Source organism: Tupaia chinensis, unplaced genomic scaffold (genome assembly GCF_000334495.1).
Source record: "Tupaia chinensis unplaced genomic scaffold, TupChi_1.0 Scaffold000291_1, whole genome shotgun sequence".
NCBI lineage: Eukaryota > Metazoa > Chordata > Mammalia > Scandentia > Tupaiidae > Tupaia > Tupaia belangeri.
The window spans coordinates 3,910,083-3,933,443 of record NW_006159776.1 but is presented as its reverse complement, the minus strand read 5'-3'; the positions used below and the strand labels follow the sequence as shown (position 1 = coordinate 3,933,443).

Below are 23,361 nucleotides of genomic sequence, written 5' to 3'. Positions count from 1 at the left end.
GCAACAGCAGCAGCCTCTACAATTCTGTGCAGATATTTATTTTTTTTAAACCTGGTTATTTTCAACATCAGGCTCTCAGAGTGCCCTGTGGAAATTTGTGTGGCCATAATGTGAATTAGTCCCAAGAGAAATGTTCTCCATCAGCAAAGGTGGTCACTATCGGTGGAGGAGTCAAAAGGAATTAAAATCCTGTCCCACGTTCTTCAGATTTCACTGGGCAGTTCCTTCATGGTTTTTTGTTTGTAGCCCTGTAGTTTGTAGAACTCTCTAGCTTCAGGAGTCTAGAGATCCTGTTAGGCAGTGAATCCCAAAAGTAGTTGAAAGTGGTTGGTCAGGGGCAGTACTGTGATGGTAAACCAGCACTGTGGGGGATGGGGAAAGAAAGTCTTGATTTGTTGTGCTTGCCACTACTTGTGGTGTAAATATTGGGTCCTTGGAAAAGCCATTACACATTTTTGCATAGACAAGAAGAAGTCATGACTTTTCTGATGACCCAATACTTTATTATGATGAATTTCAAGAAACCAGTTATTAACAACTGGCTTGCAGAATTCCTGAGAGTTCAATAATCTGCTCTTAAGAGCCTACTGCAGCCATGCCCAGCACCCCTCTGTAGCTCTCTGAATAGAGCAAACTCAGGGATGGAGCTGGAGGGTGCGAATGTGGTTTATCTTGCTTAGTTTGGTAAGGTCAAACTACACTTGGGAGGGTATGTCTGGTGTCAAATTCTAGATTTAAGAAGGTCATCAACAAACTGAAAATTAATTAATATTTAGTTAGAGGAAGAAGCAATCTCATCTGAAAAAGTCATTAGGAAACTATTGCTGGGTTAAGAATCCAGGAGAAGAAATACACAGGATAGCCTGGACATCTTTTCCAAATCTTTGTGAGACTGTGAGATACTTCTTCTGAACAGTAGAATCTGAATGAATGGGACGTAGGAGGTGTCTAGAACAGAGAGGCTGTTTTCAGAGCAACCTCAGAATTTTCTGATAAAACTGCCGGAAGAAAGGCAGTGCTGCCTGGTGCCATGGGAAGCGTTTGATCCCCCAGGTATAGTGGGGCAACCACTAGGTGGGGCTGTGGCTGTAAGGACCCCTTTAGCTCTTGAGAATCCTGCAATGGACTCCTCTTCCTTTTCTTTTTTCTATTTAACCAGTTTCCTCTTACTTTTTGTTTCTTTTTATTTTCTTTCCCCTGGCCAGTTGCCAGAGGCTTATTTACCCAGGTTAGCTACGTTAGTAGACAGTGACCGCTACAGCTTTCCCCAGAGAAGAGAACAAGCCCCTTAGCTTTCTCCTGACCACTTACACACCAGGAGAACACACAATCCATCTCCCCCCGCCCCCTCCCACTTTTTTTCCTCTTTTCCAATCTTCTCAGCTCCACATTTTGGAAGAAGGGTAAATAAACAAATTGAAACTGAAACTGAATGTTGGCCATAAAGTGGGGACATCTGGGAGGCTTGTAAGGAAATTTACATGCTTGCCTGGTTTCAGGTTACATATTTTTTGTTGCCTGGTAACGAGCCCACAGTTTTCTTTCATGCATTATTCTCCCCCTATCCCCTGTTTATAGTGTAATTATCACTGTGACATCATAATCCCCCATTGAACAGCTGTCAGGGGGGCCCCACTGCTGAGTAAACAGGGCTTTACAATCTCTCCTCCCACAGGCTGGTTTACTAAATAGATCAATATTTGGTTTGTAGGCACAGAGATTAGGAGGTGGAAGTGCGTTTTGAAAAAGCCCTCTCTCTTCCTCGGGCCCCCAGCACACCTGAGAATGCTGGAAAGAAAAGCCAGGTTCATGAACAAAAAAGGAATCATCCAAGCTGCTTTCACCTGCCCCCGATTTCCCAAGGAGCTGCTCATCTTCAAGAAGTGAGACCTATTTGAGAATTAGTAATGTTTAGGTTCTTTATTCTAATGCTGAGAGAATTCTACCTCTCTCTCTCTGCCTCCCTCTTATCTTCCCTTTCTCCATCCCCAATCCCATTTCACTAATCTTTCTAAATGGATATTATAGCCTCAGGGAGGAAAAGCGTGATGCATGGATAAACAGAAACTAAGCTCTGACCCTGCCCCCACCTCCCACCAGCGGCTTTCCCACCCTGCTCTAGGATTATGAACTCCACAAAGAAAGCAGCTTCCAAGGTTTCTTTGTTCCACTAGAGCTTCCTGGGGGATAGTCTGGAAGAGGTGCACTGAACCCTTACTTTTCCCGAATCAGGAAATGGCTAAAACGCCAAAGGAGCAGAGAATTTTGAGCATAGGCGTGAGCCTCCGAAGATGTCCGTTCTAACGCTAGCTGCCTGTACTTGCTCTGTGACCTGGGATAAGTTCTTTGCGTATTCAACATAGAACTGGCCTGCAAGGCTTTTCCCAGGAAGGTGAAGTGAAGAGTCAGATTGAGCAGGCCTCAATAGCTGGTGCTGATATTATCAACTGCAAAGCCCCCAAAACACAACCCATCCATTGGTGAGGCATTTGCTTCATTGTGAAAAAAAAAGGGGGGGGTGTTAGCCCATCGCTGTGAAGATTAAATGAGATAATGGCACGTTATTGGGGGTTGCTATTACTTGTGTTTGTGTTTCTGTTCTTTTTTCTGTTTTCCTTCCTTTCTGAGAGAGGGACCCCGGACAGGATCTTGATCTCCCACTCCCTGCCTTTCAGTCAGCCTGGATCATGGGCACACTATGGGCATGCCTGGTATGTTCAGGTTCACCCAGGACCCAAACCCCAAGCCTTCCCATATGGCTCCAGTTTCATGCTGTGGTGAAACCTCTGCCACTGTGGCTGGGCCACATAGTGGGTGTCTTTTCAAACTAACATTGTGTAATTCCTATAAAAAACAAAACTATGGTAAAGAAAGGCTTGGACATAAAATTAGAAGGAATAAGAAGAAAAATAACAGTAATAATCAACACCTATGAAACCCATTCACAGGATCAAAGCCCCTTTCCATACATAATCTCAGATTATTGTTAAGACTGCAAAGAAGGAGAAAACACCTCATTTGATGATCTCTTAGAATGGGCTGTTCAGTGTGCTTATTTTTTTACCAACCTCATTTTGGTGATTTATTTTCCCTTGTCTCAGAATAATCAAGATTTAGAGAAGTGAAGTGACATGCCCAAGGTTACCCGATTGCAGAGCGCTGGACCAACCTCAAGTCGATCTGGTTCTAAACCTCTTAGGTTTTTCTCTATGGCACAGACATAGCCAGACCAATGCAGAAAGAGAGGCAGCCAAACAATGAGGTGCTAAAAGTTAATGACCTCGGTGAAGGAAGGGAGTATTTACACAACACCCAATGCTTCCTTCAAGGTTGTCATGCAACACCATAGTACTTTGCTGATTCAGTCATTTCAGAATAATTACAGTCTGTCTCTGAAAAATAAAACACAATTGGCTGTTGTCTCTAGGACTTTGTGAGACTTCCTTTAGACAGGGGATTGTAAAAGGCCTACATATCTAGAAGTGCCTCCCGAAGGCCTCATGTAGAGAATGAAGGAGACAGTAGGCTACCACCAATGGTTGGGGAGAAGTCAGCATCCAATGGCCTCCAGAAACAACTGGGTGCCCTGACTACCACCAGCAGCTGATAATCCCACTACTCTATCTGGCTGGTGGCTTTTTCTTTGAAAGATTGTTATGGTTTCAATTCAGTTTCATATAGATCAATGTGTAGATCTGTACAGTGATAACATTCCTTCATGCTAAGTCTGTCCAAGATAACTAACCTGTTTCCAAGATCTAATTTTGTACGTGGGAATCTTGCCTTGCCCTGATTTCCAGACCCATAGCAGGCTTGGCAGGCAGTAGCTGGGGGAGCTCCATGATAGCCCTGGTGCCCTGAGCCAGGCATCCTCCTCCTCCACTGTTAGGCAGAAGCACCTGTCCTGCCACAGGAGGCACTGTTTTTTGCTGACAAAGTTCAGTTTCTCTGAAGGGGAAGCTATGATGCAAGACCCCTTGAATAGCTCAAAACCCATGATTAGTTGTCAATAAATGAAATGCACTGTGAGTCCTTCGTATATCAGCTTCTGTGAATTATATATAAAACAAAACACCAAAACACACACATGTGCACACAGATACACAATTGTTCTGACCTTTTAGAGACTCTCCATAAACCAGTAGTTCTCAAACTACAGCATGTATGAAAATCACCAGGAGGGACTGTTAAAACACAGATGACTGAGAACAGCCTGTGGTATCATGGTTAAGGTGGCTGGATCTCACACTGTGTAGTTCGAGTCTTGGACCCAGTGACTTGAGAAACACACCAGGTACATGTGTCTCTAGCATCCTGAAAGGAAGGAGAAATGGAGAAGGGATTGTGGTATGACCATTCCCCAGGTGGGGTGCTTTCTCAGTCTCCACTCTCCTACTGGTGAGCACACATGCCTTCTGCCAAAATTAAAACCAAAAACAAAAAACAAAGCAACAGGCTACTGGATTGTATCCTCAGATTTTCTGATTTAGTACTTCTGGAGTGCGGACTGAGAATTGGTATTCCTCATCAATTCTCAGGTGATGCTGATGCTGCCAGTTGGATACCCACTCTGGGGAAAACACTCATCTCAACCTTCCACAGCTGCTGGAGTTTGTAGTCATTGGTGGCTGATTTTCTTTCAACTCTCTTTCCATATTATTTTTCATAGGTGGCCATTGGCTGATCTCCATCAGACTTTTGGGAGTGCCTTTCTCCTTATCAGCAAGAAGGTAAGTCAGCTGATTTATTTAGCTGCATTTTCCATATTCTCTTGCAACCTGTATTATTTCAACCCATAGATGTGGGAAAATCTCTAATCTTCTTTGCCCCTTATAACTCTGCATCTTCAGACTTGCCATTTACTTTCTGGGTCAGAAAATCTCCCTGGCTGATGAATGCTCGATTGTATGTTATAGTGGGACTCATGGCATGGCCCCAGGAGAGTCATCCCTGAACAACCTACCCAAACATAGATGATTTTCTTTCTCTTTAATCTTATAGCTATTAGTATAAACTTTCATTCCAGTTGTTACTGTATTATAATGTCAGGCTCTATTTGCACGCTTCCCCTCCCCACTAGACAAGGAGATACTGGAAGGCAGAGACAAGGTTTAACTCAATTTGAGGTTATCTAAGTACCAAGAATAGTGGGTCTCAACCCTGCCTACACCTTAGAATCACCTTGGGAACTGGTAAGGAATTCCAATCCTTAGGTCTTTATCCAGGCCAATGAAAGAAGACTCCCCAGGGAAAATGAAGGTTTTCAGCCTCCAGACTTTCTAAGGAGAATATTTTGAGAGCCTAATGTGTTCATTCTGATTTTGTGCCTTGGTAGTACTGTTTCTTGTCTGAAAGGAATAGATTTTATAATTTCTGTTTTGTACGTGAAGAAAATGTTTTAAGAGAAGATTATTGATTAAGTAAACCATCGGTTCACTTACTTATCCTTTATTCATTCATTCAGCCATCATTTAACAAATCTTTTTGTAGTTTTCACCATGGGCCTGGACACAGTAATAAACAATAACAGACATTGCTCCTGGTCTCTTGAAGGTTTCAGCCTGTTGAGTGGTATCGTCTGTGATCAATTATCCAAATAAATGTAGAATCGCACTCCTAGTAAATGCCAAAAAGAGAGAGTTTTACTCAGGGGAAAGAAATACATACCTTTAGGATTTGTAATAAGGGAGGAATTGTCTGAGTCCTGGAGGCCAAGCGTGGCTTCCCCGGAAAAGGTCAGCTAACTGGAGGGCAGCAGGGTGAGGTGTCTACTGGGCAGAGGACAGAGTGTTGAAGAAGCTATGGAAGCTGGCCAGAACCACAGTTCCTATCCACCCCTTAGCTTTTCTCCGCCACTCTCCTGGGGTGGCAAGCAGGATTTTAGGGAAATGTGAGTAGGTGTGCATGATAGTGTAAGTACATATACATGTACCTATGCATATGCATGCATCTACAGACATAAATACATATGGTACACGCATATATGCATACTTGCATGTGCATGCATGTGCACACATGTGCGTTTTTCTCAGATTAGAGCTGGGCTTGCTGCTCAGGGCTATGTCTTAATGATGATACCTACAGCCACCTTTCTCTAGGAATCTTGGAACAAGTTTTAAACCCCATTATCTCACTGTCTGGAGGCCTCTGATAAATAATGTCTCTTTATCACAGTGGCATGAGGGAGGCTATGGAGTGCAGGCAGCCAATAGGCAGGAGCTTTAAAAAAAAAAAACAATTTCATTTTAGAGTCCATCAGGTGGCATAGTGGTTAAGGCACTCGCCACCTACATGACTGACCATGGTTTGAATCCTGGACCCAGCAGGTTGAAAATCACATCAGGTTGGGACCAGCAATTAGCATAATGGCTATGTCTCTGGACTCCCATGTAATCGACCGTGGTTTGATTCCTGGACCCAGTGGCTTAAACTCACACCAGGCATGTGTGTGTGCATGCCCAAGATCCTAAGAGGAGAATGGAGGAGAGGGGGAAGGGATTGTAGTGTGACCATCCCCCTTGGGGGGTGATTTATCTCTTTCTCTCTCTGTCTCTCTGGTGAGTGCATGTGCCCTATAGAAAAATCTCAAAAAAAAAAAAAAAGAAAGAAAGGAAGAAGATCACATTAGGCATGTATGCCCAAAATCCTGAGAAGAGAATGATGGAGGAAAAGGGATTGCACCATGGCCAGCCCCCACTCAGGGGTGGGGTGATTTCTCACTTTCCCTATGTCTTTGTTTCTCTCTGGCAAGCACACATGTCCGTGACAAAAATCCTAAAGAAAGAAAGGAAGCAAGGAAGGAAAAAGAAAGAGAGAGAGAGAGAGAGAGAGAGAGAGAGAGGGAAGGAAGGAAGGCACTTTAAATAGTGGGGAGAACACTTTGGTCCTACATAATATATAATCAATATCAATGAACCTGGCCTTTAGGTGTTGCTACCAATAAGAGCCTGTGGCTATCCAAAGGGAAAGCTGCTCATGCTTGTCAGGGTAAAATAAAATCTCCTAAACTTTCCACATGTGACTGCCTCTCCAATTTTTTGTAGTATTTTGTGTGTAAAAAAATTATTTAGGAAGTAAACATAGTTAAGGACTCTGTATATCATAATCTTTCAGAAAAAAAAATATAAATGCAGATTAATGAAATGAAGTCCCAAATTTTTCATGAAATAAGAATGGCTGAAACAAGGCCCTTTTGCAGAGTAAAATGATATGAGGTAATAAATTGCAATCATAACAGCTACCATAAGTACCTTTTTGAACATTTATCTGTATCAGATAAGTGTATCTGTATTTTTAATGTATCAGATATTTTATTTATTTTCATGACAGGAAATTTCCATAACAACCTCGATTTTGTAGAAGAAAACTGAAATTCAGGGAAGTTAAGTAGCTACCCCCAGGTAGTACAAGGACCCAAGGGATTCAAGTCCACCTGATTCTGAGGCTCCAGCGTTAACAGTCCTTTGGACATTTGCACCTCTATTTTTTTTCTCCTGTCAAATGGATTGAGCAATAGTCATCCCTTTATATGCCTTGAAGCGTTATGGAATAACTGTCATTAGCGATAATCATGCTAATACTGTGTATCAGTTTGAGTAGCACTTTAGTTTCCAAAGTGCTTTGTCTCTTGAGTCCCATTCAAACAACACAGAGACCTTGTGACATAGATAAAACACCATACTCATCTTCCAGATGAGAAAGCTGAGGCTCATGATTTGCCCAAGGTCATAGCTGTAAAGAATGGTAGCACCAAAAAATTCATACCAAGGTCACTGTTTGGTCTATCGAATGTCCCCTGGCTCTCTAATTACCAAGTAATTATAATAGACTCAAGGTTCCCCATGGGAAGGGAGCACGCACAGTGTCATGTAACACAGGTGGCTATTATCTTTGTTGCCTTGCTTGTTATTAGTTGTTGTTAAAGGGCAAAAGGGCACCTGTGAATTTTTTTCCTTTTTTTTTTTTTTTTTTTTACCTTCAGCAGGTCATCTTTTTTCTTCTGTTAGTCAAACCTTATCCTCCTTCATCTTTTGGTTACTGAGACCATGGTGTCCATTTCCAGGGCTCCCATTTGCTCATGTTCCCAGAAATTGTGCTCTAAACCCTATTATGTGTTTGGTGGTTGCTCAGGAGCTCTTTTCTTTGAGTGAATCGGAGGAAGTTGGGGTACTCAGCAATTTAATTAATACGTGACTGATCAAAATACTCATTAACTTGCCCTCTGAATGTAAACTGGCACGAGAGCTAGCCCCTAGAAAAGTTGGATTACAATTGGGAGCGTTCTTGACTTCTATGGTTGGCCAAATGGATAGGTAAAAGCCATTTGGGAAAGTAGAAAGCAGCCTCTCGGGGCAGGTGAATAAACTCTTCATGAGAAATAAGAGCTCAGGGTCACAGTGGTCACACATTATGCATTAGACAGTGTGGAGGTTTTTCCATTGCTGGAAATCTAATTCTTAAAAAGTTGATCTTGGCCATAGGTGGTGTTATTTATTGGGATCCAAAAAGTTGATCTTGGCCATAGGTGGTGTTATTGATATCCGTTGACTCAGAAAATATTGGAATTTAGATAGGATCTTAGGAGCATTCTGACAAAAATAGGTAATAGTTCCAAAAGAGATCATTTCAGGAGAACTGAAGGAGCAGGGTATAATTTAAATTGGAAATGGCAAAGAAGGAAGTGATATACTCAGTTATATTCTGAAACGATCATGTGTTAGAGACAGGAATCTTCTCAGTAGGTTGAAGGCAGTAGAATGACCAGAGTATCCCTCCCTTTCCACCGTTATCCTGGCAGCCATAACATAGGAAATTCTTTCACTTTAAAAAAGTATTGCTGTGCTGTCCCTGGCCCTGGGGTAATACACTACTCAAGGGACACCAGATAGTACATGGCAACTGCAGTTAAGGCCCTGGCCAGGGCCTTAACATACCTGAAACATGCCAGGTATGTGTGTGAGTGCTTAATATCCAACAGGCTGGTGAACTGGAAGATGAGGATCCAGCATGACCAGACCCTGTGGAAGGTGCTCTTCTCTCTCTCTTACTTTCATGTGCACACGCATGAGCTCTATCATGAATTAAAGATTTAAAAAAGTATTTCTTTTTGACTTCTATTTCTGATTGATGAGATGATAAAAGTCTCTTTGGTGGACATTTCTGTTTTTAATAGAATAAACAATACCATTCAGGAATGATATCAGTGGTCTTTCTCTCTGGGTTCTCTATACTCAAAAGAAGTTGTGAAGCTCTAGGCAACGGGAAACTGCCAGGCCCAACTCATCTCAGGTGTGAGTCCGAATATCTAGAACTTAGAGAAAAGAAAAAGAATCTCATCTCATATTTCTTAGCACCACGTTTCCACCAATAATATTAATATTCAGACTTTTGTTTGACTCATAGATTCAGAACCCAAATGACAGACAGTGTGATTAATTAAACCCTAAGCAACCCCAATAAGAGTGTGCAAGTAGAATTATAGTGTAGTCTTAAGAAATTCTTCCTTTCATGATTATGAGGTATAGTTAGAAATAGATCATGCTGAAAAAGAATCTTTTTTTTTTTTTTTTTTTGAGAGGTTTTTGCTATAGGGCACATGTGCTTGCTGGAGAGACAGAGAGAGACAGAGAGAAGGAAAGTGAGAAATCAACCCCCAGGAGGGATGGCCATGCTGCAATCCCTTCTCCTCCATTCTCCTCTTAGGATCTTGGGCACACACGCACACACGCCCAGAGTGAGTTTAAGCCACTGGGTCCGGGATTTGAACCACGGTTGACTACATGGGAGTTCAGCGACATGTAGTACACTAACTGCTGGTCGCAAAAAGAATCTTTTTTGAGAGTAAAAAAAAAAAAATTAAAGTACCGAGACAGCTGGTGGTGTGGTGGTTAAGGTGGTTCTGTCCCACATGGATGACTGCATGGTTCTAGTCCTGGACCTGATAGCTTGAGAAACAGGCTGTGTGTGTGTGCACATGCACATGTGCCCAGCCAATATCTCCAGAGGAAAATGGAGGAGAAAGGACTGTGGCATGGTCATTCTTCCTTGGGGGGTGCATCATTCTCACTTACCATCTCTCTTTCTCTCTCTGGTGATGATTTATGCCCAATAGGAAAAAAAAAATAATAATTTGAAGACTGAACCAGAAATAAAAGTTCAATTTTTAAAATAGTTGACCGAAGGTAGACCCTACTAAGGACTCTTAAATTTTTGTTATTTGGGGGCCAGCAGTGGTTAAGGGGCTAGACTCTCTGACATGGATGACTGTGGTTTGAGTCCCAGACCTGGCATCTTGAAACTCATGCCAGGTGTGATTGCATACATGCTTAAAATCCTGAGAGGCTAATGAAGGAGAAGGGATTATGGCATGGCTATGCTGATCTCCCACATGGCTGACCAAGGTTCAAGTATTGTGTCTTGAAACTCATGCCAGGTACGAGTATATGCATGCTCAAAATCCCAAGGGGAGACAGGATTGTGGCATGGCCATCCCCCCGGGGGATGATTTCTCACTTTATCTCCTTTTTTTAAAAAAAATTATTATTATTTATTCAATCGCTATATATATCACTTAGATTGTAAAGAGACTTTAGCCAGCATGATATACACCTCAGTCCAACCCAGCTGAGAATACTGCATACATCATCATCAACAGGTAATAAACCATATTTGTGTTCCACAAATGTCTTACCTCTGTATTTTTTTCCCCAAATTTCCTTTCTTGCACTCTTCCCATCTCCTATTGCCCTTCCACTTTGTCCCTAATGACCATAACAATTTTCATGCTTTTATGTCCTCCAGTCTTTCAGTCTCTACTATAGAGAGTTGGACAGTCAGTATATGTTAAGTGGAGACATACAATGTCTCTGTTTCATAGCCTGACTTGCTTCGCTCAGCAATAAATCTTCCATATTCATCCACTTTCTATCAAATGTCAGGGACTTGTTTTTTTATAGCTGAATGTTGTTCCGTGGAGTATATGTGCCGCACTTTTTCAGATCATTCATCTGTTTGTGGACGTTCTGGTTGATTCCATGTCTTAGCAACTGTGAATAATGCCACACTAAACATAGCTGAGCAAGTGCTTTTCTAACTGAGCATTCTCTTGTCCTTTGAGTAGATACCTAGGAATGGAATTGCTGGATTGTATGATAGCTATATTTGAAGGTCTTTGAGGAACCTCCATATTGTTCTCCATAGTGGTTGGACCAATTTACATTCCTACCAACAAAGCTGCCTAAAGCAAAAACCTCTAAAAAAAAAAAAAAAGAATGCATGTGCCATACTTTTTCAATCCATTCATCTGTTTGTTTGGTCTAATCACTTTCTCTCTTTCTGTGTCTGATGAGCACATGAACCCTGTAGCAAAAATCTCTATTAAAAAAATAAATCTATTTTTTGGCAGAGAACTGAGCTCAAAGACAGGTACAATGGAGAAATTTGTGTATGTGTTTTGCTCCTAGGAAGACTTCAGGACAGGGACTTTCTTCATGTGATCTTGGCAATGTCTTTAAAGGCCATATTGTTCTAGGTTGAAGGAACCCTCCAAGCCAAAGCAAGATGGAAGAATTCTCATAGGTCTGGGAATTGCATTGGTTGTCACTGATGTGAAGGTGACAGAAATCACTTATAGAGAAGTCCATTATAAAGACAATTCAGTAAAAACCTTCTCTGTCCCCATTTTCTCACCCCCTCTCCAGGCCCACAGTCTCAGAGACAGGTTGGTTACTATACCCTGAGATAGTAGAGTTGTTTTTTTTTTTTTTTTTTTGGAGAGGTTTTCACTATAGGGTGCGTGCGCTCGCCAGACAGACAGAGACATAGAGACAGAAAGTGAGAAATCACCCCCCAGGGAGGATGGTCGCACCACAATCCCTTCTCCTCCATTCTCCTCTTGGGATCTTGGGCATGCACGCACATGCGCCTGGCGTGCGTTTTAAGCCACCGGGCCCAGGACGCGAACTGTGTTCGACTACGTGGGAGTCCAGCGACATAGCCATTACACTAACTGCTGGTTCCCAGTAGAAGTTTTAATCATACAGAGAGAAAGGAACTAGATAGCACACCAGGCACTTGCCTACATTATATTACTTGATCCGATGAGCAGGTGGATACATTCCTGAAAGGAAACCAAAACTTAGTATAAGTCAATTTCTCAAGACTAAAAAACTTGGAAGTGGTGGAAGCTGGGTTCAAATATAAATCTAACTGATTCTAAAATCCTTTCTCAAAAACCTGCTTCTGAAAGCTAAAGAGTAAGATACTTGTCTTCCTCTTACCTCTGCTAATTATTTTCTCTTTGTCTGGAATATCATTCATTCACTTATTCAATAAGTATTTTTAGAACACTTACTATGTATCTGGGAATTGGCTCAGCTCTGTACAAAATATACAAAGCATGCTGTTACTTTCCAGGAGCACAAAACCCAGGGAGAAACAGATACAGACAAGAAAAAAGCTATATGAGGTGATGGAAGGAGATGGAGAATGGGTGAAGAGAGGACCTTTGAGAGGCCATTTTTGAGATAACATGCATGGCAATACTTTCCATGGTATCTGAAAAATAGCAGTCTCTCCAAAATAGAAACTCAGTTGCTAGTTAGTTCTCTAGATAGTTATGGAGAGCCCTCTGTGAGTCAGGCACCATTTCAGGCATTAAAGATCCAACAGGGGGCCAGCAGATGGTGTGCTGTTTAAGGGTGCTGGACTCCCACATGGCCAAGTGCAGTTCAAGTCCCAGACCTGGTGGTTTGCACTCTCTCTCTCTCTCTCTGTCTGACTCTGGTCAAAACTGAAAAATAATGATAATAAATAAATAATTATTTTTTAAAGACAGAGACATAGAGACAGAAAGTGAGAAATCACCCCCCAGGGTGGATGGTCGCACCACAATCCCTTCTCCTCCATTCTCCTCTTGGGATCTTGGGCATGCACGCACATGCGCCTGGCGTGAGTTTTAAGCCACCGGGTCCAGGACGCGAACTGTGTTCGACTACGTGGGAGTCCAGCGACATAGCCATTACACTAACTGCTGGTTCCCAGTAGAAGTTTTAATCATACAGAGAGAAAGGAACTAGATAGCACACCAGGCACTTGCCTACATTATATTACTTGATCCGATGAGCAGGTGGATACATTCCTGAAAGGAAACCAAAACTTAGTATAAGTCAATTTCTCAAGACTAAAAAACTTGGAAGTGGTGGAAGCTGGGTTCAAATATAAATCTAACTGATTCTAAAATCCTTTCTCAAAAACCTGCTTCTGAAAGCTAAAGAGTAAGATACTTGTCTTCCTCTTACCTCTGCTAATTATTTTCTCTTTGTCTGGAATATCATTCATTCACTTATTCAATAAGTATTTTTAGAACACTTACTATGTATCTGGGAATTGGCTCAGCTCTGTACAAAATATACAAAGCATGCTGTTACTTTCCAGGAGCACAAAACCCAGGGAGAAACAGATACAGACAAGAAAAAAGCTATATGAGGTGATGGAAGGAGATGGAGAATGGGTGAAGAGAGGACCTTTGAGAGGCCATTTTTGAGATAACATGCATGGCAATACTTTCCATGGTATCTGAAAAACAGCAGTCTCTCCAAAATAGAAACTCAGTTGCTAGTTAGTTCTCTAGATAGTTATGGAGAGCCCTCTGTGAGTCAGGCACCATTTCAGGCATTAAAGATCCAACAGGGGGCCAGCAGATGGTGTGCTGTTTAAGGGTGCTGGACTCCCACATGGCCAAGTGCAGTTCAAGTCCCAGACCTGGTGGTTTGCACTCTCTCTCTCTCTCTCTGTCTGACTCTGGTCAAAACTGAAAAATAATGATAATAAATAAATAATTATTTTTTTTAAAAAAAGATCCAATAGATATGGAAGCCTCTGGCCTCATGAAGCATACATTTTAGTGGAAGAGTCAAGTGCAAAATGATGAAAGGTTCTGTAGCATAACCTGTGATTATTGTGATGATGGAAAATAAAGCCAGGTAGGGCAGTCAATGGAAATCAGGTGTTATTTCAGACAGTCTGACCAGAAAGGGCCTCACCGAGGTCTTTGTGGCGAGAGTCGTAGGAATTTCTGGAAATAGAGTGGCTCAGACTGAGTGAAGAACAAGATTCTGAAGCCAGATCCTGCTGCCTGATGTTGAAGGATGAAAAGTCAGAGAGGGGACAACTGTTTGTAGATGGGGTCAGGGATGTAGCCAGGGGCCAGAATCGAGCACGGTCTTGTAGGTTGTGGAAAAATTTGGGCGGCAACTGAATCAATCTAATCATTGTTTTTTACATATACATATAATTGGGTATAAAGTTGTTCAACAGATAGGATACAATTAATTTTATAAATCTAGTATAAAATAAAATATATTTTAAGCAAGGTTTATTGGGATGGCTCACCCCATCCTCAATTCAATAAACAGGATTCTTTCTAATCACTGATTGACCGATGCCTTAAAGTCACATAAAGCAGGATGTCTGTCATCTGAAGCATAGGAAAGTTATCTTGTGGAAGAAAATTTGAGGTTGGGAAAATATATAATTAAACATTTCAGAGGAATGAGTTGGAAAACCACTTTGACATAGGTCAAAACCAGAACCTGTCTTCAGTGGGTGACTACTTTGTTCCTGGAAACAGGGTCACTCAGAAAAACAGGTGACATCTCAGATATTTCTGCCTTGAGGCTGGCTGAGACAGTCCAGGCCTGAAAGAAAGTCCAAAGACCAAAAGCCTCAGACCTGGCTGAGTCTGCTTTCTCTTGTTCTGGAGCATTCACTGCTGGGCTTTCCTGGTGTGTACACAGACTGTGGGGGTGACTCTGAGGCCATTTGCAGATGTGGAGAGGCCTGACTTGCAGCTCCCACGTAGAGGGTGGGCATTGAAACCTGCCACCCACTGTGAGAATGTTTCATTGTTCCCATTGCTGGCTCTGCTCTCTGCCAATCCCAGAGCCCCCAGACACCAAGAAGAGCCCAGACTCCCTGCGGTTACTAAGGAGGCGAGCCAAGAGCCAGGAGGGGCTGAGGCTGCATCAGCCCCCTGAGATCTATTAAGGCAAGCTCTGAGCAGGATAGGAGTTAGGGAAAGGGGAGTGGATGGGACATCCCTACTGTCTTCCCATTGTACTTTCTCACTGTAGGGATTCCTATGTAATGTTTATTAACAATAATTTAGCAATGGTAAAGGGAGATTGGCAACAACTGTCAAATTCCCACCCAGATTCATATCATGTCTCTTCCTGGTTTTGAAGACAGTGAGTTGGAGATCTGAAAGTCTTCTGCAAGTTTGTCTCTTCTCCTAATGCTATGACTAGGGTCCTGGAGGTAGGGGGATAGGGCTCAGAAAATGAGAGTATGTAGGTCTCTGTGGGAAGAGTTCAGCTGTTTGTCAGAAGTTTCTAGCATTAGCATTCCTTCTCCTGAGTCGACTGTCCAGTGCATGGTTGGGGCCATTTGCCACAAGTGCAGCAAATGAATTTCTCCCTCACCATTAACCTCCCCTGAACTTCGGGCCCTGGTAAGTCTTCAGGGAGGCAACTCTTTCCTCCTGTTGGGGAACATTTTTTTTTTTTTTTTTTTTTTTTGGCCTAGGAATATGAGTCCTACTGGCCTCAGGGTGTCTACTTTCATCACAATCTTCGGTTCTCCCAGTGCTGGAAGTTGCTCCCATATTTCATTAGCACTCAGATTAAGCCTTCATGGCATTCCCCCACCCCACCACAGTGGTTGAATAAATTGAGGCCAGAAACAGAAAATGGCTTAAGTGCCAAATCTACTCCTCTCCTCTTCTTCAGAGGGTCTGTTGTTCAGAGGAAGGTTACAAGCCAAAATTCTTCTTTGGTTGTTTTTCCATAAATGTTTTGGGGGAACTTGTAATGCAGTGGCTGCTTCTAATCTGCTCATGTATAAAATACACAAATCACATGACTTCTCTTACCCCAAGTTACCCTCCTTAAGGGATCATCCCCCCACAACTCCTTTAGTTTGCCTTCCCAAGGGAAGAAACACTTGACTGGCCACTATGGAGATGAGCACTGGGGCTTCTAAAGGCAGTTTTTGAAGTGTTCCAACTGCAAAGGTAGCTTTTGGAAATCGATCTTGCCACGTTATCTTCACTCTTGATTTTAATTCAACTTTTACTCTAATGCTGGCCACATTTTTTTTTTTTTTTGTAAAACCTTAAATAGCTTCTGAGTCCTTTTCTTAAAATTAGACAAATGCACACGACATACACACACACACACACACACACACACACACACAGACCCCACAGGCACTCACATACTCATCCCTTACTCATTCCACATGCAATATTCAAATTTTAGTCTTTAGAGCATGATCTTGTAATTAAGAAGTAAATTTTCTTTGAAGAGGCAATTATAGTTGTAGATGGCAGTTAGCGGGAAGCTCAAAGAATGTTTCCTAGTATTAATCAAAGGCCATTTGCATTACCACTTAGAAATCTTGCTGAAGTTTCAAAATAATAAAGTGAGAATGCTTATAAAAATGCCAAGAACACTTCTCTGCTTGAAGCTGTAATTATGCAAAGAATTAGTATGTCACTATGAGGGTTCAGGACAGATCCTCTCTCTCTGCATCTACTTCTATAGCCAATTTGTAGTATCTTAGGGTGTTTGACCTACAACTCAGCGTACAAAATCATTTCATCTAACACCCTCACCATACAAATGAGGTGTCCAAGTACTCAAGAAAGAAAGTGACTTGACCAAGGTCAAACAGGAAGCTAAATGTGGAGTTGGACTAGGGCCTCTTGTACTCCTGAATCTTAGTTCAGATTGTCCTGTTACCAAAGCTTTTCCTATCCAACACGAGGAAGTAATTTTTTAGAAAGGTATTTCCCCAGTTCAATTAATCTCTAAGTAGATGAAAGCCAGGCAATGGATGAAAGTCCTAGACAGGTCTAGAGCTCAGAATACTTCAGTGGAAGGCAGCGCAGCACTGCTGAGGGAACAGGTGATTTTCCTAAGAGCCTGTGCTTTACTATTTGGTAAATATGCTATTTAGATTAGTGCCTAGATAAAGGAACTAACATTTAACCGGCCCCTATTATGCGATGGATACTTTAGGCAGCACAATAATCCTGTAAGTTATATTTTCCACATTTTATAGCTGAAAAAAAACAGGCTCAGGAGAAAATTGTGCCTTATTGAATGTTACTTAGCTAGGAAACATTGGAACTATAACCCCAAACCAGGCCCCTTGACTGCTACGAAACTTACGGTTTTCCAAACTCTAATATGTTCATTGAAATAGGGTAGTGGGTGGAAATGATGCAGGTAGATTTTATTTAAATTAACTCATGGAAGTAAAACTATCCCATTTTTAGATGTCTAAAAATTGAGCTGCCTTGGATAGGGGTGAGTTCCCTGCCCCTGAAAATGTGAGAGAATGCTGATTATTCCTATGATGCGGATTTTATGAGAGATCTATCACTAGAGGAGACACACTACCAGTAGGTTGGGAACAAGTATCATCTCTGCAACACACAGGGCTTGCTTTTGATCTCGATACAAGCTGGTTTTCTTGTCGATGTGTGTGAGATGTGTAGGTATACGCTCCCGTGCAGTATGTACAGTGGAACTTTTCCTGAGTTCCCTCCTGGTCTCCATACCTGTGTCCTCATTCCTCTATAGGTCATTCATAACACAGTGGCCAAGGTAAAGTGGTACTTCCCAGCACCCTTCACCTTCTTGCTTTGCTCTATTATTTCCATAGCATTTACCACTATGGTGGTAGTTAGGGTCTAGCCAAACTATCTAAAACGTTCTTATTTTTTTTGTCTATCTCCTATTCTTCCCCTACTAATCCCAAATGCTCCATTAAGAAAGGGATTTTGTTTACTTGCTTACTGACATACTATAACACACATTCAGTAAACACTGGTTCAGTACACAAATAGTTGGGTGCTCTCATCTTTTTCAGGACTGGGTTGGGGTGGGGACATCTGTAGAGTGGGGGCCTTCTGTATCTTGCCTCTATTTGCTCTCAGATGCTTGGATGAAACCATCCTGCGTTGATGTTGGGTGCTCTCATCTTTTTCAGGACTGGGTTGGGGTGGGGACATCTGTAGAGTGGGGGCCTTCTGTATTTTGCCTCTGACTACTTGCTCTCAGATGCTTGGATGAAGCCATCTTGCGTTGATATGGGTCAAAGGTGTCTAAGGCATCAACACACATCAAAAGGGAGAATTTGAGACCTTTCCTTCAAGAAAGGCATAAAATAGAGAATTTTGAGGTTCTGTTTTGGGGACTCCTAAGGGTAGGGTAGTGTTCTGGGGATAAAGATGCTGGACTGGAATCAGAAGGCTTGACTGTAAGTCCTGCAAGTCTCTTTTCACATCTGCACACGGCCCTTGTTTACTCATTCATGCATTCATCATCCATGTATCCATCCATCTATTCACCCACATACCTGTCCATTTACACATCCATCCACCCATGAAATTGCTATGTCTCAGGCATTATTTTCGGAGATAGAAACACAGCAGTGAACATGATAACATACTGGAGATGTTAATCTAGCAGGTGAGCTGGGAAAGGAGCCTAAAAACATACTATTTGAATTAATAATAAATACTCTGAAGAAAATAAAGCAGGAAGGGAAGAGAGATTGTCAAGTTGCATGATTTGTAGTCTTTATGATATACATTTCTCATTTTAAAACATGCCCCAGAGTTCTGCCACCCAAAAAATACCAAACAGAGTTTAGGAAATCTTATACCTTAAAGCCCTCTACATACTTTCTAAAAATACTATTTCTTGACTAGAATTTGATAATCATGCTATAACATTTGAAAAAAAAAAAAAAACTTTGTTTCATTCCATTAAGCAGCAGCTATAATGTAATTGTAGTTATATAAAATAACATTAAAGGCTTCTAGTCATATTAATTTGATAAGCACTTATTGAGTACCTGCTATATACCTGAGTCATCAGGAAAGTCATGATGCATTTTTTCATAGAAAACATAGAAAAATATGTCATGACTTTCCAGATGGCCTAATGGTAGCACAGAGGAGAAAGTGACTAACTGTCTGGGATGGTAGGGAAGGCCGGGAAAACTCTCAAGAGAAAAAAAAAAAAGTAGACTTTAACGCTGAGTCTTAAGGAATAAAAAGACTTTGCATATACCAACTATTTATCTATATTCGAGCTTAGTCAAAATGATGCAATATGGCCATTAATAACCTCATGAAGGCTCTTGATATGGGAATAGGTTAGCCTGTTTTGAAAAGAACAACGTGGTCATTTTAGCACCAACAAGCCACAACATGAGAAGGAAACTTTTCACTGTTCCAAAGACATAAGGAATGTGTGTGACTTCAGTTTTTCTAATGAAATGTAAGAACAAAACAAAATCAAATAAAAATGGAATTGCATAACAACCTTTGGGAAAAACTTGCAAAGTTCATAAACCTTTAACTAATGTCTTGCAATGTCCTCACTTTTTTTTTTTTTTTCACCTTTGGAAAAATTAAGATAACATCTAATCTTATTAATATAAACTTTTATTAATTTTATCAATTAAGATAACATCTAATTTTAGGCCTGTGGAGTCCTAGCTCCATGTGCATTGGAAACCCCTCCATTGTCATTCTAGTGGATGTTCAGAGGCCATCGTGTTGTGGGTCCTGCCCAGATGTCTCTAATGGCTATAGAAGAAGGCCTTGGAAAGACAAAGTGTTCCTTCCAACCTGAAAGTGTAGCTCAGACTCCGAGTCCATGGGTTATGTCCCTCGTTTGCACTGGTATAGGTGTTAGGCCGTTCAGTCCTCACAGTGCCCAGTGAAATGGGATCATGTTTTCATTCACTTACAACACAGAGGGAAGGGCAGATGAAGTGTCCCATCCCATTTGTGGGAGGTAGGAAGTGGTAGAGCTGAGGTTCTAAATACAGCTTGCTGGATTAAAAAAAAAAAAAAAAAAAGATTAGCTGGAAATTTCAGAAATGATGCCAAAATGAGGCATTATTGACATCTGTTTGCCACAAGTAGTTATGCAGAGAAACACTCTTAGTACGGGGAACTTAGAGTTCGATCAAATAGTTTTGTCAAAGCATGACTGAGCTTGTGGTAAAGTAAGAAAACACGTAAAGAAGAAAAACACGTGGAAGTGTGATTACAGAGGTATAAACAAGTACAGAGTGCCCTGATGAAGTCTGAAGATCTTAGATTCTTAGTTTTAATGGGCCATAAAGGCAGAGCACAGGAGACAAAGTCCAGGGCCTGAGCACCGTGAGATGTGATTAGAGAAATCATTGCAAGAAAAATAGGAGTTCCTCAAGATGCCCTAAATGTATAATCTAAAATAAAGCCTGTCTGAGAGAGAGAGAGAGAGAGAGAGAGAGAGAGAGAGAGATTCTTTTTTTTTTTCTTTTGGTCTATTTTACTATTTTTTACTGTTTTTCTTCCCCTATCTTTTTTAAATTTAATTTTATTTACTTTCAATCCCTGTGTATCATTATAACATACCAAATAAATTTTCCCGTCCTGAATACATTTTATATTGGTTCAATAAAAGATATTACCATATATATTATCAACAACAAATAATTTTCCATTTTTTGTGTCCTTTAAATGTTTTGCTTCTTTCTTTCCCCCTGTGACTCCTCCTCTCTCACTCTCTCCCATTCCCCACCCTCTGATATGCATAGTACTCTTAACTGCTTTGGCCTTGATTTTTGGTGGAGTGACTGGACAGGGAGCTGGAGGGATGCAAGTATATGTCTCCTTTGAGAGTTTCTAACCACAACTCTGCCTACACATTTGAGACTAGAAGTCACTCTACCCCTATAGCCCAAAAGCCCCAAAGCAAAAGTTTAGTTTAATATGGTCTCTGGTTAGTAGTTTCCAATGTATTTTTTTTTTTTTAACTTTCTTTTTTTTTGGAGAGATTTTCACTGTAGGGCGCGTGTGCTTGCCAGACAGACAGAGAGAGACATAGAGAGAGAAAGCGAGAAATCACCCCCCAGGGGGGATGGTCACGCTGCAATCCCTTCTCCTCCACTCTCCTCTCAGGATCTTGGGCACGCACGCACACACGCCCGGTGTGAGTTTTAAGCCACTGGGTCCGGGACGCGAACCGCGGTCGACTACGTGGGAGTCCAGCGACATAGCCATTACGCTAACTGCTGGTTCCCTCCAATGTAAGTTTAATGGAACTCTAGAATGAGAAATAGAGGGGAAGCAGAATAAGAAAAAATAATCACTGAGAACTTACCAAAATTGGTGAAAAAACATGAGTCTCAGGAGATTTAATAACTCTTAAGCAAGATCAATTTGAAAACAAAACAAAACAAAACAAAACCACATTTGAAATTTCAAAGTAATCAAGATGAAGAACATACCTTAAAAACAATTAAAAAGAGGAGGTTTTGTGATGGTGCAGGGGCAATGCAATCCTCTGTGAAACTCACCCATGTGGATAGGTTCCAGGCTCTCATTCAGAGACTTCTCAGAACGTGCAGGTTGCATGTATGTTCATGGCCTGGGGCTGGCTGGAGCTGGAGAAGATTCACAGCATATAGATTGTAGTGGGTGCTTCTTTCTCTCTCTTTCTCTCTCATTCACTCATGGAAGAAAGAAAGAAACTTTCAAAAGTCAGATAGATGGAACTAGCAGATGGCATAGATGTTACATCATTGGACTCTCACATGGCTGATCATGGCTCAAGTCCTAGACCTGGTGCTTGAAAATCACACTGGGGGTGTGTGCACCGAAGATCCCAGGAGGAGACTGGAAGAGAAGGGATTGTAGTGTGGCCATCCACCCTGGGGGATGATTACTCACTTTCCTTCTCACTATCTCTCTGTCTCTCTTTTCCTATTAAGCACACATGCCTTAAGGCAAATACCTAAAAAAAAGGAAAGGAAAGAAAAGAAAAAGTCAGAAAAGATACTGAACCACAAATTAGCAGATTGACAGCTGATCCTCTCTACTGATGATCAATAGCAATCGCTTCTGTAAGTATGGTGACTTCTTTCTTCACTTGCTGTTCTGAAATGATCAGGTGGCAGTCAGAGCTTAAGTTCAGTGGGACTATCACTGTTTTTCCAGGTGGAAGTATTTATTTTTTGGAAAGCAGCAGGATTTTTAGATTTACAGAGCCTGAGACTTCAGGATGAGCAGCATAAATCACTGGGATCATGGCACTTGGGCCTACTTCTACTTCCACTCCTTTATTACTATACCCATGTATTCTACCTAGTGAGGAGGCAGAACCATCTAAAGATCACTGATTTATGGTGAAGACTACCTCACGGAAAATTGTGTCCCTGCTTAGCGGATGTCCTTATCAAGATGCCACCCTAACTGCACCTTCAAGAAGTTAGCCTGCTATTCTGTCAGGCTGGTGTGTTCTGGCTTACAGAAGTAGATTCCCATGGTTGTGCCCACTGATACACTTTCTTTTCTGGAACATTGGACCTTTGATCTGAGACATTGTCTTGCAGGATCCCATATTGAAGACATTCACTCTACCAATTTCATTTTGAAAAAATAGACCTATTATCTGTTCATTTCATTTATGTTTCCCAGGATTTGTAGCAATTCTACAGTTCAATCTTCTCATGGTATGTGCATGTAGTCCTTTAAGGAACAAATATTTTCTTTCCTCACAGCTCTGTTTGGAATTTAGAGTAAATTCCCATACTAGTCAGATTTTTGTTAATGCAAGACTGAAACAAATTTGTAGCAGAAATGTTTAATGTTTAGCAAGGCACAGAATCCATGTGACATTTATTTGTAACATTTGCTAGTAGTGTATTTAGCACCTCAATTTTCCAAATAGGGAAGTTACCTTATATGCATGGAGTGGGGGGTAATCATGGTGTTTAAGAATATAAGAATTGTAGGGTTTTTTTTTTTTATTTTCTTTCTTGCTTTTTACCTTTTGATACAAGATTGGACAAAAGCAAAGAAAAATTTCCCTGGAAGTCGCTGAAGTTAAGGTTCAGGGCTATTCACTTGCTCAACCCCTTTCACATGGTCCTATGATTTGGTAACATCTTCAAAGAAAGGTATTTGTAGGTTGTAACTGAATTTCTCTTCCCTAATAAGTTCTCACTTTTATAATTTTGTTTTATTAATGATTTAGTGCTCTTTTTCTTAAGGAAAGCACCTCCTGACCCATTATACAAAAACTAAATCTAGCTTTGAATTGGGAATTCCTCCCTGCTTAGATGTCAATATTTGAGCTCCATTGAGAGACCGACAAGTTGGTACTTATTGGCCTGAGACTGCCTGACTAAGTCTGAATGTTAAACTGCTCCCAGGCTCTGGCTGACTCTGCTTATATAACGGCTTGACTTCTGAATCAAGTGTATTACTAATAACTTACATATGAGCAGTGT

The 23,361-nt window shown here is 41.3% G+C and overlaps 1 long non-coding RNA gene across 1 annotated transcript in view; it reads left to right on the top strand.

The window, feature by feature from the left end:
* The first annotated feature begins 1,639 nt into the window (after window positions 1-1,639).
* Window positions 1,640-23,361, top strand: part of LOC114008136 (uncharacterized) — a 177,523-nt gene continuing 155,801 nt past the window's right edge. The window contains exons 1-2 of the long non-coding RNA XR_003549700.1: window positions 1,640-1,883; window positions 4,670-4,730. This is a non-coding gene — a long non-coding RNA (uncharacterized LOC114008136). The remainder of the gene's footprint in view (window positions 1,884-4,669; window positions 4,731-23,361) is intronic.